We start from the raw sequence: 19,674 nt of genomic DNA, 5'->3' as shown, positions 1-19,674 counted from the left end.
GGTTCAAAACCCTGGCTTGCCTGGTCAAGGCACATATGGGAGTTGATTCTTCCTGCTCCTCCCCCTTCTCTCTCTCTCTTTCTCTCTCTCTCTCTCCTCCCCTCTCTCCTCTCTAAAATGAATAAATAAATAAATAAGAAATTAAAAATATATATAAAAAAAGAAAAGCAAGCAACGAGCCAAAAAAAATTGTTTGATTATGCAAATGAGGTGCAAAACTTTCATTTCATTGGTGAAAATGCACTATTCAATAGGCTGACAGTACTGGAGTATCTGCATGTTCCCTGATCCCCTATTTGTGAGCAGTGTAATTTATCCAAGTCTCAGATAATTGAGTGCGGAGCTCCAAACAATAGTGGAAGTCCCCAGTCTACATGGTTGCGTATCGCTTTTCTAAATCTCAATTTTAGCCTGACCAGGCAGGGGCGCAGTGGATAGAGCGTCAGATTGGGATGCAGAGGACCCGAGTTCAAGACCCCGAGGTTGCCAGCTTGAGTGCGGGCTCATCTGGTTTGAGGAAAAGCCCACCAGCTTGTACCCAAGGTCGCTGGCTCCAGAAAGGGGTTACTCGGTCTGCTGAAGGCCCGCAGTAAGGCACATAATGAGAAAGCAATCAATGAACAACTAAAGTGTTGCAACGCGCAATGAAAAACTAATGATTGATGCTTCTCATCTCTCTCCGTTCCTGTCTGTCTGTCCCTGTCTGTCCCTCTCTCTGACTCACTCTCTGTCTCTGTAAAAAAAAAAAAAAAAAAAAATTAAATCTCAATTTTAGCAGCTGGGTTTGTTTTATTTATGATCTGCGTTGGCTACCTCACATTTAATGTAATTGCATCTGTATAGTACCAACATTTAGCATTTGCAAAAATGTTTTGTATGATTTTACATCTGGAGACCCTCCCTTCAAGTGCTCACGTGTGTACAGGTCATCTTCCCAGCTGTGAGTTTCAAAGCCCTTAGTCAACCACTCAAACTTCCACTTTGCATATTCCATTTTCAAGCCTGGGATCAAACAAATCTTTAACTCGGTTTTTTAGTTTTTCAATAATTTGACACAGTATATCTTGAATAATCTCTTTTCTATCTAGTTTCATATAGAAGAGATATATTGTAAAGCCAGTAGGCAGGGTGTTGGGCAGATAAAATGTATTATGCTCACTTTGTTAAAGAGGCCGTTGCCCAGGTGATATTAATGTGTGTTGACAATTGTTGTAGCCTGAGGCTTGGTTTTGGGCTTAAGCCTGTCCCACCCTTTTTGGTGTGAGGTGGTACAATCCTATCATGCCTCATAGAAGTGATTTTGTATTAGAGACTTCCCCATTATGTATATTGGATTAAGGGTTTGGATTTCTACACTATAAAATGGGAACGGAGCGGGAGTTTGCGCTCTTGGTTCCTGAGGTTAGCATGAGAGAGCAGAGAGAATAGAGCCAGCAGCGGGAGGAGGCCACATGGAGAAGGCCAGGAGAAGCAGCCAAGATGGCGGAGTGCTGAGTGAGATGCCAGTTTGTGTAGAGTTTGTATCTGGGATAAGGAAAGGAGATGGGGAACAGAGGTGAATAAGTCTGGTGAGCTAGACACCTTTGATTCTAGGAAACTCGGATAAGTCAGTAGCTTTGTGAGCACTGAATGTGACTGGGTTTTGGAGCCCAGTGTGTATTTTTACTTGCCCGCCGGGTGCAAAGCTAGAATTAAAGACTATGGCCCACCAGTTTTTGGCTCCGCTGTTTCTTTGCCGACTGTCCGAATCCAATGCGAACCTGCATGAGCCAGGCAGCTCTGATGCTGGCTGTGGCTCCTGGCTTTACACAGGGCCACTATCACAGCAGCCTGGCCCATGCAGTTTCACATTGGATTTGGACAGTTGGTAAAGAAACAACAGAGCCAAAAACTGGTGGGCCATCATCTTTAATTCTAGCTTGCACCCAGCGGGCAAGTAAAAACATACACTGGGCTCCAAAACCCACTCACATTCAGTGCTCACAAAGCTACTGACTTAATCCGAGTTTCCTAGAATCAAAGGTTTCTAGCTCACCAGACTTATTCACCTCTGTTCCCCATCTCTTTCCTTCTCCCTGCACAAACTCTGCACAAACTGGCTTCTCACTCAACACTCCGCCATCTTGGCTGCTTCTCCTGGCCTCCTCCACATGGCCTTTTCTCTGCTCTCTGCTCTCTCCTCTAATGCAAATCTCAGGAACTAAGAGAGCAAGCTCCTGTTCTGCCCTCATTTTATAGTGTAGAAATCAAAACCTTTAATCCAATATAGAAAATAAGGAAGTCTCTGATACAAAGTCACTTATCTGAGGCATAATTGGATTGTACCACCCCACATGAAAAAGGGTGGGAAAGGCTTAATCCTAAAACCAAGCCACAGGCTACAAGGATCCTGCCTGCTCACAGCGACACACATTAATATCACCTGGGCAATGGCCTCCACGTGGGCAGCGCCATCTTCAACAAAGTGAGCATAATATATTTTATCTGCCTAACATCTTTATTATATGTGGCTTAAGTGTCTGTTTGTCGCTGATAGCTTATTGGTTGCTTGCGTAACTATACTAGCCAATGGGGTGAAGTTGCCATGGCTGAACTCAAATTGAGCGGGTCAGGGGAAGGTGAACATTTGTTTGCATTGGCAATCATCTGTTTTACATAAAAACTACGTCTTAATGTAATTTCTTTTAAGAAAGCCTCCTAGAAAATACAGCACTGAAGAGGAGAGAAAAGGAGCTAAAGCTGCACAAAAACGGCTTTCTCGACAAAAAGAAACCACTGAGCAGAGAATATTGAGCTAGCGGTGGCTCTTAAGAAATGTACCACCAGTGGTTTCCTTCATTGCACTCTACTTTAAGCAATTAAGCAAGTAGAAGGGGGAAACCCCGTGGGGCACTAAGCAAAGGGGCGTCCTCACCGCCTGCCCTGGGTAATTCAGTTTGAATTAGCAGACACCTTTGCACAAATCATTTTAATTGCAATTTATAATATCTAGAACAGCGGTCATTTCGTATGACCGCCGGGCTTTCTAATATATATATACACACACACACACACACACACACACACACACACACACACACATTAAAAATAGGGAAATGGTGTAATGTGACTGACCACAATGCCAATTAATAACACTTTCCTGCCTGACCTGTGGTGGCTCAGTGGATAAAACACCGACCTGGAAATGCTGAGGTTGCCGGTTCGAAACCCTGGGCTTGCCTGGTCAAGGCATATATGGGAGTTGATGCTTCCTGCTTCTCCCCCCTTCTCTCTCTCCTCTCTCCCTCTCCCCCTCTCTCTCTCCTTTCTAAAATGAATAAATAAAAAAAATAAATAAATAACACTTTCCTCCTCAAAGTCTGGGGGTCCACTCAAAAGAGCTAAACCACATGGTACTTAGAATGAGAAATTTAATGTAAAGAATTATTAGGAGTCACAGTGGATTGGCTAGTAAGAAGTAAGAATAGAAGAAGAACAGAGATGAGAAATACCTTTGGGATAGAGATCCAGACCACGAGGGAGAGCTCATGATAGGGTAGCTGTCATCTACACCAGTGGAACTTGCTGGAAATCCATCCTCTGGAACTTGCCAGAAATCTGTCCTCCAGGGTGTGGGGAAAACTGCTCATGGAGAATAGGTACTCTGCTACAAACTGCCAGGGGGTTGCCAAGGAAGCTGCATGTGGCAGGAGCCTGGTGCCAGGGAAGCTGCCCTTGCTGCAGGAGCCTGCCAAGAAGGGAAACGAGAACCAGAAAGACATTTTGCCTCATGCAGTGTCTCTCTAGTTTCCTCTATTGACAAAGATTAACATAGTGTCTACTGACAAAGGGAAAATATATTTGTAAGGCCAGTAGCCTCTACCACCATCACAGCCGCCTGGCCTGTGCAGGTTCTCATTAGATTTGGAGAGACAGTAATGAAACAACGGAGCCAAAAATTGGTGGGTGTTGGTCAAATAAGTTTTTAATATGATATATATGTTTGCTTGCTTATAGTTTGTTTTCTTTTTATTTTCTTTTTTAATTTTTTTTAAATTTTATTTTTACAGAGACAGAGAGTGAGTCAGAGAGAGGGATAGACAGGGACAGACAGACAGGAATAGAGAGAGATGAGAAGTATCAATCATTAGTTTTTCGTTGCACGTTGCAACACCTTAGTTGTTCATTGATTGCTTTCTCATATGGGCCTTGACCACAGGCCTTCAGCAGACTAAGTAACCCTTTGCTCAAGCCAGCGACCTTGGGCTCAAGCTGGTGAGCTTTTGCTCTAACCAGATGAGCCCACATTCAAGCTGGCGACCTCAGAGTCTCGAAACTGGGTTCTCCGCATCCCAGTCCGACGCACTATCCACTGCACCACCGCCTGGTCAGGCTGCTCGCTTATAGTTTGTATTGGGTGTAGGGAACAGGCTGTAAGCAGGCTGGGTCATTATAGCCTAAGGCTTAGTTTTAAGACTAAACTTTTCCCCACACCCTTGACTGATTGCATGATGTGGGGTAGTGCACTCTTATGAGGAATCCCATTATGCCTCAGATAAGTGACTTTGTATCAGAGACTTCCTTATTTGTATATAGGATTAAAAGTTTTGATTTCTACACTTTATAAAGTGGGGCAGACCAGGAGCTTGCTCTCTCTCAGTTCCTGAGATTAGCATTAGAAAGGAGAGCAGAGAAAGGCCACATGGAGGAGGCCAGGAGAAGCAGCCAAGATGGTGGAGTGATAAAGGAGAAGCCAGTTTGTGCAGAGAGAAAGAGATGGGGAACAGAGGTAAGTCTGGTGAGCTAGAAACCTTTGATTTTCCGAGAAAACTCGAATAAGTCTGTAGTTTTGTGAGCACTGAATGAGTGGGTTTTGGAGCCCAGTGTGTGTTTTTACTTGCCCACCGGGTGCACGCTAGGATTAAAGCTAATGGCTCACCAGTTCTTGGATTCTAATGCGAACCTGCATTGGTCATGCGGCTCTGATGCTGGCCGTGGCTACTGGATTTACAGTGGGCCATTACCTTTCATCCTAGCTTGCACCCAGCAGGCAAGTAAAAACACACACTGGGCTCCAAAACCCACTCATTCAGCACTCACAAAGCTACTGACTTATCTGAGTTTCCTAGAATCAAAAGTTTCTAGCTCAGTAGCCTCATTCTTCTTTGTTCACCCTCTCCTTTTCTCTACACAAACTCTGCACTAACTGGCTTCTCTTTCAGCACTCCACCATCTTGACTGCCTCTCCTCTCCTCCACGTGGCCTTCCTCTGCTCTCCAACCTGCTCTCTGCTCTAATGCTAATCTCAGGAACCTAGAGAGCAAACTCCCGGTCTGCCCCATTTTATAGTGCAGAAATCAAAACCTTTAATCCAATATACAAAATGGGGAAGTCTCTGATACAAAGTCCACCCCACATCAAAAGGGGTGGGAAAAGCTTAGTCCTAAAACCAGCCCCAGGCTACAAGGATCCTGCCTTCCCACAGCCCACCCCCAACACACATTAATATAATTATGCCCATTCCAAGCATAAAGGCAACTAATATCATCACCTGGGAGATGGGCTTCCACGTGGGCAGCGCCATCTTTAACAAAGTGAGCATAATATATTTTATCTGCCCAACAGTACCCTGCTCACAACAATGGAAATGAACCCCAAACCCTAAAGTGAGCTCCACATTCCATGTCTGTATTAATTGACCCTGTCTTCTGGCCATGGACAATTTACTTATTCCATTAGGTCATGTATGGCCAGTAGCTATGGCGTCCATCACAGCTGTCTGGCCCATGCAGGTTTGCATTGGATTCGGACAGACATAATGAAACAACGGAGCCAAAAACTGGTGAGACATCACCTTTAATCCTAGTTTGCACCCGGTGGGCAAGTAAAAACACACACTGGATCCAAAACTCACTCTTTCAGTGCTCACAAAGCTACTGACTTATCCGAGTTTCCTAGAATCAAAGGTTTTTAGCTCACTAGCCTTATACACCTCTGTTCCCCATCTCGTTCTCTCTGCACAAACTCTGCACAAACTGGCTTCTCCTTCAGCATTCTGCCAACTTGGCTGCCTCTCCTGATCTCCTCCATGTGGCCTTTCTCTGCTCTCCTTTCTCTGCTCTCTTCTCTAATGCTAATCTCAGGAACCGAGAGAGAGCAAGCTCCCTGTCTGCCCCCATTTTATAGTGTAGAAACCAAAATCTTTATTCCAATGTACAAATAAGGAAGTCTCTGATACAAAGTTACTTATCTGAGGCATAATGGGATTCCTCATGAGAGTGCACCACCCCACATCATGCAATCAGTCAAAGGTGTGGGGAAAAGCTTAGTCTTAAAACTAAGCCTTAGGCTATAACGACCTGGCCTGCTTACAGCCTGTCCCCCACACCCAATACAAACTATAAGCGAAAAAACATATATATCATATTTTAAAACTTATTTGTTTTAGTTCAATATTTAATGAACACTTATTCTATGCAAGGCACAGGTTATATGGTAATAAACAAGACAGACCTGCCTTTCTGGAGAGAGATCCATGGGGTAGATAATAGTAGATCCAAGGGTAAAAAACTGACAGAAGCCAAAGCAATCAGATTCTTTATCCTGGAAACTTGAAACACTGAAGAGAGAAGTACAGAGACAAGACTTATTTCATTAGCTGTGAGCACTGGAGAGGCAAATCCAGCAGTTGCTGCTGAGGCTCCTGGGGGACAGCCTGGTTCTTCACCTGCTTAGATCTTGGTTGCTCAGTCTTTTCTTGATACTTGATAGCCTCTAGTATCTTTATCCTTAAACTAACTAGAGTCAGTTTCTGTTGCTTGCAATCAAAAAAGAATTGGCAATTCAAGAGAAGAGAGACTGATGATCTGTGTGTAAAATGAAAGGCATGATAATTAGAGGGGTGTTGGGCAGATAAAATGTATTATGCTCACTTTGTTAAAGAGGCCCTTGCCCAGGTGATATTAATGTGTGTTGGGGTGGGCTAAAGGCAGGGAGAATCCTTGTAGCCTGGGGCTTAGTTTTGGGATTAAGCCTTTCCTACCCTTTTTGGTGTAAGGTGGTACAATCCTATCATGCCTCAGAGAAGTGACTTTGTATTAGAGACTTCCCTATTATGTATATTGGATTAAGGGTTTGGATTTCTACACTATAAAATGGGAACAGAGCGGGAGTTTGGCTCTTGGTTCCTGAGGTTAGCATGAGAGAGCAGAGAGAATAGAGCCAGCAGCGGGAGGAGGCCACGTGGAGAAGGCCAGGAAAAGCAGCCAAGATGGCGGAGTACTGAGTGAGATGCCAGTTTGTACAGAGTTTGTATCTGGGATAAGGAAGGAAATGGGGAACTGAGGAGAATAAGGCTGTTGAGCTAGAAACCTTTGATTCTAGGAAACTCGGATAAATCAGTAGCTTTGTGAGCACTGAATGTGACTGGGTTTTGGAGCCCAGTGTGTATTTTTACTTGCCTGCCGGGTGCAAGCTAGATTAAAGACTATGGCCCACCAGTTTTTGGCTCCATGGTTTCTTTACCGACTGTCCGAATCCAATGCGAACCTGCATGGGCCAGAAGGCTGCTGTGATAGTGGCCGTGGCCGTGCCTTCTGGCTTTACAAGGGGTCTTGAATAATAAGACCTTACCTCGTATTTTTCGCTCCATAAGATGGACTTTTCCTCCCCAAAAGTGGAGGGGAAAATGCTCGTGTGTCTTATGGAGCAAAAAACACAGTATTTTATTAAATATTTTAACACACCATTTGTTTTAGAATTTTTTTCTTATTTTCCTCCTTAAAACTCTAGGTGCTTTTTATGGTGAGATGCGTCTTATGTAGTGAAAAATATGGTAACTATATCATTTAAGCTAGAATAAATTCATGCAGGAACAGAGCAGAAAGATTGTCATGTTATTTAGGATTTCTAGGTCTCATTTTATCTTACAAGAAACTATTTCTCCTGGTAATTCACCAATTTCCCTTCTCCACAGGCAGCCGTGTTTTACTATAGTATTTCCTTTAGTATTTTCAATAATACCTGATAGATACATGAATTCCAAACTGCCCTCTTGATGTTCCGCTTATCTGTCAGACCTCACCCTTACTGGACTATCGCCCCTGAGACAGAGGAATTTCAAGAAGCTGATCAACCTGCCCCAAGAAGGAGCATTCCAGAAAGCTGAAATCCTCAAACCATAAAAGGGAACATACCAGGACTTTTGCCTCAGTATCCCCTCAGGCTTTCCAAACACTATATAACTCGCCCCTAGTCTGTAACCAGTGCTCTTCTCTCCGGGAGAAGTGCCCAGCAGGGTTCCTTTCTTCCTTTCCATAAAGCCTGTCACTCTGGTCTTTCGGACTCCCATGGATTCCAACAATATCCATATTACCTGCACGTTGTAATCGCCAAATAAACTAATTCAAATAAGAGTGCACTATCACTGTGTTGGGCAGATAAAATGTATTATGCTCACTTTGTTAAAGGTGACGCTGCCCAGGTGAGGCCATCGCCCAGGTGATATTAATGTGTGTTGGGGATCATTGTAGCCTGGGGCTTGGTTTTGGGATTAAGCCTTTCCCACCCTTTTTGGTGTGAGGTGGTACAATCCTATCATGCCTCAGAGAAGTGACTTTGTATTAGGACTTCCCTATTATGTATATTGGATTAAGGGTTTGGATTTCTACACTATAAAATGGGGAGGGAACGAGAGTTTGCGCTCTTGGTTCCTGAGATTATCATTAGAGGAGAGAGCAGAGGAGAGCAGAGAAAGGCCACGTGGAGTAGGCCAGGAGAAGCAGCCAAGATGGCGGAGTGCTGAGTGAGATGCCAGTTTGTGCAGAGTTTGTATCTGGGATAAGGAAGGAGATGGGGAACTGAGGAGAATAAGGCTGGTGAGCTAGAAACCTTTGATTCTAGGAAACTCAGATAAGTCAGTGGCTTTGTGAGCACTGAATGTGAGTGGGTCTTGGAGCCCAGTGTGTATTTTTACTTGCCCACCGGGTGCAAGCTAGAATTAAAGATGACAGCCCATCTGCTTTTGGCTCCTTTGTTTCTTTACCGACTGTCCGAATCCAATGCGAACCTGCATGGGCCAGGCTGCTCTGATGGTGGCTCTGGCCCTGCCTACTGGCTTTACACACTGCAATATCAGTTAATTTCCAAGTTCTGAGCATTGTTGGGAACATGGCATTTAAAGATAGATCATACTTTATCAGAATTTCACTAAAATCTTACAAATCTTTATAATCCAAACTAACAAAACACATTGAAAAATTACTAATAACTGCTACCTAACTTGCAAAGATTCCATTAAAACTACACTTGATTTATATTACCATTTTTAATCCCTTGTCAGCAAACATTTTAAAACCTAACCCATCCAGAAAATGAATTTTAACAGATCAGCTACACTTGCTTCTAAATATCTTAAGAACTTAAAGAAAAGCTTTGTCTTAGGTAGAATGATTTTGGCTGCAACTTAAATTTTGGCTGTAGTCAGAAAACTACAACTTAAACAATGAGGAAGAACACGTTTTGGAAAACAAATCCCAGAAGTGGGACAGGCTTCAAGGCTGACTGAAGCCGCAGCCCCTGCTGCGTTCCTCTGCACACCTCTGGCCCTGCTTTCTGTCTGTGTCGGCTCCCTCCCCAGCAGACAGTGAAGGACTGTAGCCTGTCCAGACTTGTGTCTGAGGAAGCTACTCTCAGAGGAACGGGCGGGCTGTTCCTACCAGAAGCTTTCATGGACTGACAAGGAGAACTCCAGATTTTCAGATCAAACATTGGTTTAATCTGGGTCAGACACCTGGTCCAAAACCAATTACTGACACAGGGTCAAAATAATTGTTCTTATAATGATCAAATCTGGACCAGGCAGAATTCTCCAAAGAAATGGAACCAACGGGTTGATATAATGCGCGCCCGCGCGCGCACGCGCGCACACACACACACACAAACACGCGATTAGTACTTGATTAGATAACTGAATACTATAGCCTACTCAAGTTGACCTGTAAAACTAACCATAACAAGTTCTATACAAGTTGTATATCCAAACCTCTGCAGAGTGTGTTGAAGAAGGGTAGGATGGAAATCTGTACAAAATTGGGGTTCTGTTAAGGGGTGGAAGAGTGGATGCCAACAGGCAAGCAAAAACATCCACCACTGCATGTATCATAAATAAGTCCCGTTACCTTTGTTCCTCTACTGTTGACCCCCCAAACTTATGACATATAACATTTTCTCATGTTGAAATTGTGACCATACTAGAGAATTGAGTTTGGAAAGTGAACTTATAGCAGGAGTAATGTTTTGAGAGGTAAACATATATTAAAAGGGTTTCTTTCAATTAAACATTGATCAGTGAATTAGGATTGAACTGTGAGTTATAGAGGAAAAAAAAAAAACTCGGAGGCTTAAACAAAATAGATGCTCATTTCACTCTAACATTAAAGAGGTCTGGAGGCGGTCAGTCCAGAGTTGTACAGTGCTTGGTGGTATCAGGAAGCCTGACTCACCCACAAATGGATCCATTCCCAAGGCTTCTTCTTGACCTCAGATGGCTGGTGGAAGACTAGCCATCACATTTGTATTCCAGCCAATAAAAAGGAAGACAGGAAGATCATGTTCTCTGTTTTTATGGAAGTTTCCTGGAAGCTGTACTGACCATTTCCATATACATTCCAAGAGTCAGAAGTTTATCACAAGCCATACCAGTTTATAATAGGCTGGGAAATGTAGGCTCTAGTCCAGAAGGCCCATGGCTTGCCCAGAAAACTAAGGGCTTTCATGACACATAACATTTTAGTGCTAAACAGTCAGTTACCATAGTTTTATTACTCTGGAAGAAAACAAGAATGGACATTGGCCATCTCTTACAGTCCCTTGGGCTCTTTTGTTGCAACTGATAGGAAATCAGACCTAAAATAGCTGAAGCTAAAATATAGAGTAGCTTTGGCTGATGTAACTGTGGAACTGAGGCCAAAATAAGGTCATTAGAACAAGGTCTCTCAGAACTGCCATTTTGCCTGCCTCTGGGTTGCTTCATTCTCAAACAGGCTGACCCAAGGGTGATAATGGGCAGCCGGCACACTGGGCCCCCAACCTCACTATTAGAAATCATCAGAAAAGAAAAGCTTTTTCTTCTCTGACCACTAGAACCAAATCTAAGAGCCTGACTTACTTTTACCTGAATTTGGCCACATGCATATCCAAACCCATCACTGTCCCCAAGGCAAGGTTGAGGTCACCCACCACCCTTGGAGCAGGTATGTCCATTCCACTCAAATTGTTAGACTTGATAGAAGGGAAAGAAAAGTTGCATTTAAGAAACTGTGAGTACTATTGTCAGGAAAAGGATAAGGTCTGACCAGGCAGTGGCGCAGTGGACAGAGTGTGAGACTGGGATGCAGAGAACTCAGGTTCAAAATCTCGAGGTCACCAGCTTGAGCGCGGGCTCATTCACCTTGAGCACAGGGTTGCTGGCTTGAGCATGAGATCATAGACATGACCCCATGGTTGCTGGCTTGAAGCCCAAGGTCACTAGCTTGAGCAAGGGGTCACTCGCTCTGCTGTAGCCCCCTCCACCCCCTCAACCCCGTGAAGGCACATATGAGAAAGCAATCAATGAACAACTAAGGTGCCACAACAAAGAATTGATGTTTCTCATCTCTCTCCCTTCTTGTCTGTCTGTCCCTATCTGTCCTTTTCTCTGTCTCTGTCACAAAAAAAAAAAAAAAAGGAGTGAGAAGGCTGCTCAGCTGCAGAAATAGGAATGTCCACTACGGGTCTCTAATTCCTTCACTGGCTGCAGGGTCAGAAATGCAGAGCAGTTCAGTTCACGGCCTAAAAGAACATTTTGTCATTACACAACCAACACATGCACAGGAAGTCTTCTAGAGGATGGCATGAAACCAATTTAAACAGCCTTCCCTCCCCTGCCTAGCTTTCCTTCCCCATTCCCCTCCCATCCGGTCCTCATAGTCTTTATTAATACTCTTCCTTTATTCCCAGTCAGTACTAACTAGTTTTCCTATGTGGATATGGAAAATGGGAACTTCCGATTCTTTAAGTCCCTTAGAGGAAATTATTCAAAAGGCCAGCACACCCTTGTCTAGTTAATCTGACCACATTTATTTATTTATTTATTTATTCATTTTAGAGGGGAGAGAGAGAGAGAGAGAGAGAGAGGGAGAGGAGAAGGGGGGGAGGAGCAGGAAGCTTCAACTCCCATATGTGCCTTGACCGAGCAATCCCAGGGTTTTGAACTGGCGACCTCAGCATTCCAGGTCAATGCTTTCTGACCACATTTTATAATTTAACACTAAAGATATGCAGTCTCTATTGCTTTTCTCAGTATTACCAAAATATATCTCACACATGCATATGTATGATATATCCTCTATGTGTCTGTCTGTATGTTAATATATGTATTCTACTTTCTTGTAATTCAAATTTTGGAAGGCAAAATACATTATGGTCCATAAAGCATGATTTATAATTCACCAAGTAAGTCAGAGCAGTATTAGAAATGAATTATTTTATTATTTAAATGAATGATATCTGTAAAGCACTTTTAACTTCCCAGAGAATTCCTGCATCTTATCTCTAAATCCTCTCAACAACTTAGTGAAAAAGGTAAATTGTTGGTGAGATAAGTTTTTAGATATGATATATATGTTTGCTTGCTTATAGTTTGTATTGGGTGTGGGGGACAGGCTGTAAGCAGGCCGGGTCGTTATAGCCTAAGGCAGTGATGGGCAATCTTTTGAGATTGGTGTGTCAAAATTCACCAAAAAACCGAGCATAACTCGTGTGGTGTCACTTTGAGAAAAAACCATAATTTTGTGATATTTATAGTTTAAATAACAAAAATGTATAATTGTAATATATAATTGTATTTAATAAACCAAAAACTAATTATTTAACTTACCTGCTTAGTGACTTCTTTGTTCATCTGTCAGTCGGTTTCCTTTGTTGGTCTTGATATTATTTAACTTGTGTGGGATGCCATGAACTAAGATAAGTGAGGGGGAGAGGAAATTCTTTTTTTTTTTAATTTTTTTTTTTTCCATTTTTCTGAAGCTGGAAACAGGGAGAGATAGTCAGACAGACTCCTGCATGCGCCCGACCGGGATCCACCCGGCACGCCCACCATGGGGCGACGCTCTGCCCACCAGGAGGCGATGCTCTGCCCATCCTGGGCGTCGCCATGTTGCGACCAGAGCCACTCTAGCACCTGAGGCAGCGGCCACAGACCCATCCCCAGCGCCCGGGCCATCTTTGCTCCAATGGAGCCTTGGCTGCGGGAGGGGAAGAGAGAGACAGAGAGGAAAGCATGGCGGAGGGGTGGAGAAGCAAATGAATGGGCGCTTCTCCTATGTGCCCTGGCCGGGAATCGAACACGGGTCCTCCGCACGCTAGGCCAACGCTCTACCGCTAAGCCAACCGGCCAGGGCCTCTTTCTTTTTTTTTTTTTTTTTTTTGTATTTTTCTGAAGTTGGAAACAGGAAGGCAGTCAGACTCCAGCATGCACCTGACCGGGATCCACCCAGCATGCCCACCAAGGGGTGATACTCTGCCCATCTGGGGTGTTGCTCTGTTGTGACCAGAGCCATTCTAGCGCCTGAGGCAGAGGCCACAGAGCCATCCTCAGCGCCTGGGCCAACTTTGCTCCAATGGAGCCTTGGCTGCAGGAGGAGAAGAGAGAGACAGAGAGGAAGAAGAGGGGGAGGGGTGGAGAAGCAGATGGGCGCTTCTCCTGTGTGCCCTGGCCAGGAATCGAACTTGGGACTCCTGCATGCCAGGCCGATGCTCTACCACGAAATTCTTTAACTAACCTGCCTATTAGTGACTTTTTTGTTGCTGAATTTCATTGGCTAAATCTTTAATGGAAGGTTGGTATTTTGTACACTTCAAGCCCAAGCAAGCGCTACTAACTTCATCTGTAAACCTGTTTCTTTTGTTGGTTTTGATATTATTTAACGCTGAGAATAAGGTCCCACAAAAGTACGTAGAGGGAAAATTGTGAGTAAAGCTATTGCTATATTTTTCAGGGTGCTAAAAGTGTCTGGTAATCAGTTCCAGGCACTCCAAATTTCCTGTTCCTAGTGGCACTCCTCTTGATTCTCCAAGCAGCACCTTTCCAGATTCTCAAGCTTTGACCTCAAGTCAATAAACACCTGAGCCCAGATGTTGTATTGAAATTCTGCAAGTTGCATCTCCTGTAAATTAAGATGGCTGCGCTATTTCTAATGGCAGGAAACAGCACCCATAGCACAGGCCCTCGCCTCTCCCAGACTCCCCCTCACTTATCTCAGTAATGATGGTCAATTAGAAATCCACGACACCCCAGAACAGTAGATTGAATGATGGTTGCTGTGGTTATGTGGTTGCTGGTAATGGCGATCACAGGGCCCTCAGAGATGCGTCCCCCGGGGCATTCTGCTGCTCCCTGCTCCGCCAATCAGAAGTGAGGTCAAAGATCCCCTAATGGCCTAAGCAGAAGTCCCAGAACTAGACGCTCTGTGCTGGAGTTCTCTTGTTTTGGCCTACAGACCTCCAGCACAGAGTGTCAACACTAAAGCAATTTTTTTAACATATTTTTTTATTTTTTATTTTTTTTCTTTCCAGAGACAGAGAGAGAGTCAGAGAGAGGGATAGATAGATAGAGACAGACAGACAGGAACAGAGAGAGATGAGAAGCATCAATCATTAATATTTTGTTGCGACACCTTAGTTGTTCATTGATTGCTTTCTCATATGTGCCTTGACCGTGGGGCTACAGCAGACTGAGTAACCCCTTGCTCAAGCCAGCGACCTTGAATTCTAGCTGGCGAGCTTTGCTCAAACCAGATGAGCCCGTACTCATGCTGGAGACCTTGAGGTCTCGGACCTGGGTCCTTCCGCATCCCAGTCCAACGCTCTATCCACTGCACCACCGCCTGGTCAGGCTAAAGCAAATGTTTTATCCTCAGCTACTGCACCTGGCTGTGCAGGAGCCGAGGATGAAACGTCCTTCTTGGCATGTGGACCCATACTTCTCTGGTATGCGGCCGCGTGTCATCAAAAATGGTTACGCTTGAAGTCAAGCTCCCTAACCAGAGTTCTCTTCCTCTCTCCATACCTCTGGCTCCTTCTCATGATCAGTGAAGACATGGAAGCTGGGTTTACACCATTTACCTTCACCCTAAACCCTGCCATTGTTATAAAGTACTGCACCTCACTTCATCGAGTCCACATAGAGACACCCAATGTCATAGCTTTGCCATTATTAGCCTAAGGCTTAGTTTTAAGACTAAACTTTTCCCCACACCCTTGACTGATTGCATGATGTGGGGTAGTGCACTCTTATGAGGAATCCCATTATGCCTCAGATAAGTGACTTTGTATCAGAGACTTCCTTATTTGTATATTGGATTAAAGGTTTTGATTTCTACACTTTATAAAGTGGGGCAGACCGGGAGCTTGCTCTCTCTCAGTTCCTGAGATTAGCATTAGAGAGGAGAGCAGAGAAAGGCCACGTGGAGGAGGCCAGGAGAAGCAGCCAAGATGGTGGAGTGCTAAAGGAGAGGCCAGTTTGTGTAGAGTTTGTGCAGAGAGAAAGAGATGGGGAATAGAGGTGAATAAGGCTGGTGAGGTAGAAATCTTTGATTCTAGGAACCTCAGATAAGTTAGCTTTGTGAGCACTGAATGAGTGGGTTTTGGAGTGGAGTGTGTGTTTTTACTTGCCAACCAGGTGCAAGCTAGGATTAAAGTTAATGGTCCACCAGTTCTTGGCTCCATTGTTTCATTACCGTCTGTCTGAATCTAATGCGAACCTGAACGGGCCAGGCAGCTGTGATGGTGGCCGTGGCTACTGGCTTTACACTTTGATTCTAGGAAACTTGGATAAGTCAGTGGCTTTGGGAGCCCTGAATGGAAAGGGAAATGTCTTCCCACTGTGTGTACTTCTTGCCGGCCGGGTGCAAGCTAGGATTAAAGCTGATGGCCCACCAGTTTTTGGCTCCATTGTTTCATTTCTGTTTCTCTGAATCTAATGCAAACATGCATGGGCCAGGGGGTTGTGATGGTGGCCGTGGCTACTGGCTTTACATAAATATATTATTCTTCACATTTTACAGGTAAAATCATCAACAATTGGTCATTAACTTAGCACAAACCTAAAGCCCAAGAACATTGTTTTGTGCATGTATTGGGCAGATAAAATATATTATGCTCACTTTGTTAAGGATGGCGCTGCCCACATGGAGGCCATCGCCCAGGTGATGTTAATGTGTGTTGGGGGTGGTCTGTGGGCAGGCAGGATCCTTGTAGCCTGGGGCTTGGTTTTTTTTATTTTTTATTTTTTTATTTTATTCATTTTTTTTTTTAGAGAGGAGAGAGAGAGAGAGAGACGGGAGGAGGAGCTGGAAGCATCAACTCCCATAAGTGCCTTGACTAGGCAAGCCCAGGGTTTCGAACCGGCGACCTCAGCTTTCCAGGTCGACGCTTTATCTGCGCCACCACAGGTCAGGCCTGGGGCTTGGTTTTGAGATTAAGCCTTTCCCACTCTTTTTGATGTGGGGTGGTACAATCCCATTATGCCTCAGATAAGTGACTTTGTATTAGAGACTTCCCTATTTTGTATATTGGATTAAAGGTTTTGATTTCTACACTATAAAATGGGGGCAGACCGGAAGCTTGCTCTCTTGGTTCTTGAAATTACATTAGAGGAGAGAGCAGAGAGAGGCCACGTGGAGGAGGCCAGGAGAAGCAGCCAAGATGGCGAGTGTTGAGTGAGAAGCCAGTTTGTGCAGAGTTTGTGCAGGGAGAAGGAAGGAGATGGGGAACAGAGGTGAATAAGTCTGGTGAGCTAAAAACCTTTGATTCTAGGAAACTCAGATAAGTCAGTAGCTTTGTGAGCACTGAATATGAGTGGGTTTTGAAGCTCAGTGTGTGTTTTTACTTGCCGCTGGGTGCAAGCTAGGATTAAAGATGATAGCCCACCATCCTTTGACTCTACCATTTCTTTACCAACTGTCCGAATCCAATGCGAACCTGCATGTGAATGGCCACAATAGCGGCTCCTGGCCTTACAGCATGCTAATAAGAAATATCCATTATCTAACTTCTGAACACTTTATTGAAGTGCATATTTCCCCTACCCCATTGTATAATGTTGTTGATATTAGCTTTAGAGATTACAAATTATTTTAATGTACTTTGGGTACCAGGTTTAAGCAGCTTAAGTTTTTCTCCTCAACTTGTCATCACCTTCCTCCCACCTGTTCTCACCGTGCACCAGAAAACCCTGTTCCAATGTTAAAAAATGCCTCCATCTCCTCAAACTGTCCATCTGTTTGTTTCTGTGGACAACTGACTACTCATACTTGGTTCATCTGCTTGAAGTCAAGCTCCCTAACCAGAGTTCTCTTCCTCTCTCCATACCTCTGGCTCCCTCTCATGCTCAGTGAAGACATGGGGGCTGGGTTTACACCATTTACCTTCACCCTAAACCCTGCCATTGTTATAAAGTACTGCACCCAAGATTCTGAAAAGTACTGTACCTCACTTCATCGGGTCCACATAGAGACACCCAGTCCAGATAAATTTTGAAGAGTTTTATTAAAGGAGGAAATTTTAATATGCCGGCCACATATGGCTGACATGGGCATCAGGCCCAAATCGTGCAGTTCCAAAAATATTTTAGGGGCTGCTTATATACCCTTGATCATAGGTGGGCGGGTGGGGGAAGCATGACATCATGGTACAAGCTGGCAACATTTTTTTTTTAACTAACTTTATTTTTTTAATGGGGCAACATCAATAAATTAGAATACATATATTCAAAGATAACAAGTCCAGGCCATCTTGTCATTCAATCATGCTGCACACCCATCACCCAGAGTCAGATTGCCCTCCATCACCCTCTATCTAGTTTTCTCTGTGCCCCCCTCCCCCTTTCCCTCTCCCCCCCCCCCCCCCCCCCCCCGTAACCACCACACTCTTATCAATGTCTCTTAGTTTCACTTTTATGTCCCACCTACGTATGGAATAATGCAGTTCCTGGTTTTTTCTGATTTACTTATTTCGCTTCGTATCATGTTATCAAGATCCCACCATTTTGCTGTAAATGATCCGATGTCATCATTTCTTATGGCTGAGTAGTATTCCATAGTGTATATGTGCCACATATTCTTTATCCAGTCATCCATTGACGGGCTTTTTGGTTGTTTCCATGTCCTGGCCACTGTGAACAATGCTTCAATAAACATGGGGCTGCATGTGTCTTTATGTATCAATGTTTCTGAGTTTTTGGGGTATATACCCAGTAGAGGGATTGCTGGGTCATAAGGTAGTTCTATTTTCAGTTTTTTGAGGAATCACCATACTTTCTTCCATAATGGTTGTACTACTTTACATTCCCACCAACAGTGTATGAGGGTTCCTTTTTCTCCACAGCCTCTCCAACATTTGCTATTACCTGTCTTGCTAATAATAGCTAATCGAACAGGTGTGAGGTGGTATCTCATTGCAGTCTTGATTTGGCAACATTTTTTTAGGACAGGGGTCCCCAAACTACGGCCTGCGGGCCGCATGCGGCTTCCTGAGGCCATTTATCCGGCCCCGCCGCACTTCCCGAAGAGCACCTCTTTCATTGGTGGTCAGTGAGAGGAGCATAGTTCCCATTGAAATACTGGTCAGTTTGTTGACTTAAATTTACTTGTTTTTTATTTTAAATATTGTATTTGTTCCCATTTTGTTTTTTTACTTTAAAATAAGATATGTGCAGTGTGCATAGGGATTTGTTCATAGTTTTTTTTATAGTCCGGCCATCCAATGGTCTGAGGGACAGTGAACTGGCCCCCTGTGTAAAAAGTTTGGGGACCTCTGGTTTAGGGGATACACAGAAACATTAAGACTTTCAAGGTAACATAACCAAAGATATTTAAGAATCTTTCAGGGTTCCTCTTCCCTCACTAATGTAGAGGTATTTTACTCTCAAGATTCCAGGAAAGGGAGGAACTACAATCAATGCAAGGTGATATGTAAATTCTGCCTCCTATTGAAAGAGAAGTTTCTCAGTTAACCTTAATACTTTCAGAGAACTTAAGACCAAATGACCCTAGTCATCCTTGTAAGTCAGGAGACTTTTACATTCCTTTTCCTCCATTTTCCAAGGAAAGGACAGGAAAGCCTGACCTTTCTTCCTAGAATATCAATGTTAATTTGCGGCTTTTTGATACCTTATGTTGAAATCCATGGAAATTCGAAAAGACCAGAGTAACAGGCTTTACTGAAAGGAAGAAAGGAACCCTGCGGGGCAGTTCTCTGGGGAGAAAGGCACCAGTTACAGACTAGGGGTGAGTTATATAGTGTTTGGGAGAGCCTGAAGGGGTACTGAGTCAAAAGTCCTGGTGTGTCTGAATGCTTCTCCTTGGGGTGGCTTGCCAGCTTCTTGGAATTCCTCTGTCTCAGGGGTGATAGTCCAGTAAGGGTGAGGTCTGACAGATAAGCGGGACATCAAGAAGGCAGTTTGGAATTCACCTATCTATCACCTTACAACACCATAACCCTAACACAGCCCAGTGCTGTCCTGGTGGACCAGCAAGCAGGGCTGTGGCCCTCAGAAATCTTACTCTCTCATCCTCAGACTGACTTTCACAGTCCTTTATAGCTCTCATGCTCTCACAGACCTTTGATCTAGAAAAACCCTTTGGTGAAATTGTC

This window comes from Saccopteryx bilineata, chromosome 1, assembly GCF_036850765.1.
Source record: "Saccopteryx bilineata isolate mSacBil1 chromosome 1, mSacBil1_pri_phased_curated, whole genome shotgun sequence".
Lineage (NCBI taxonomy): Eukaryota > Metazoa > Chordata > Mammalia > Chiroptera > Emballonuridae > Saccopteryx > Saccopteryx bilineata.
This window is presented reverse-complemented; position numbering follows the sequence as displayed.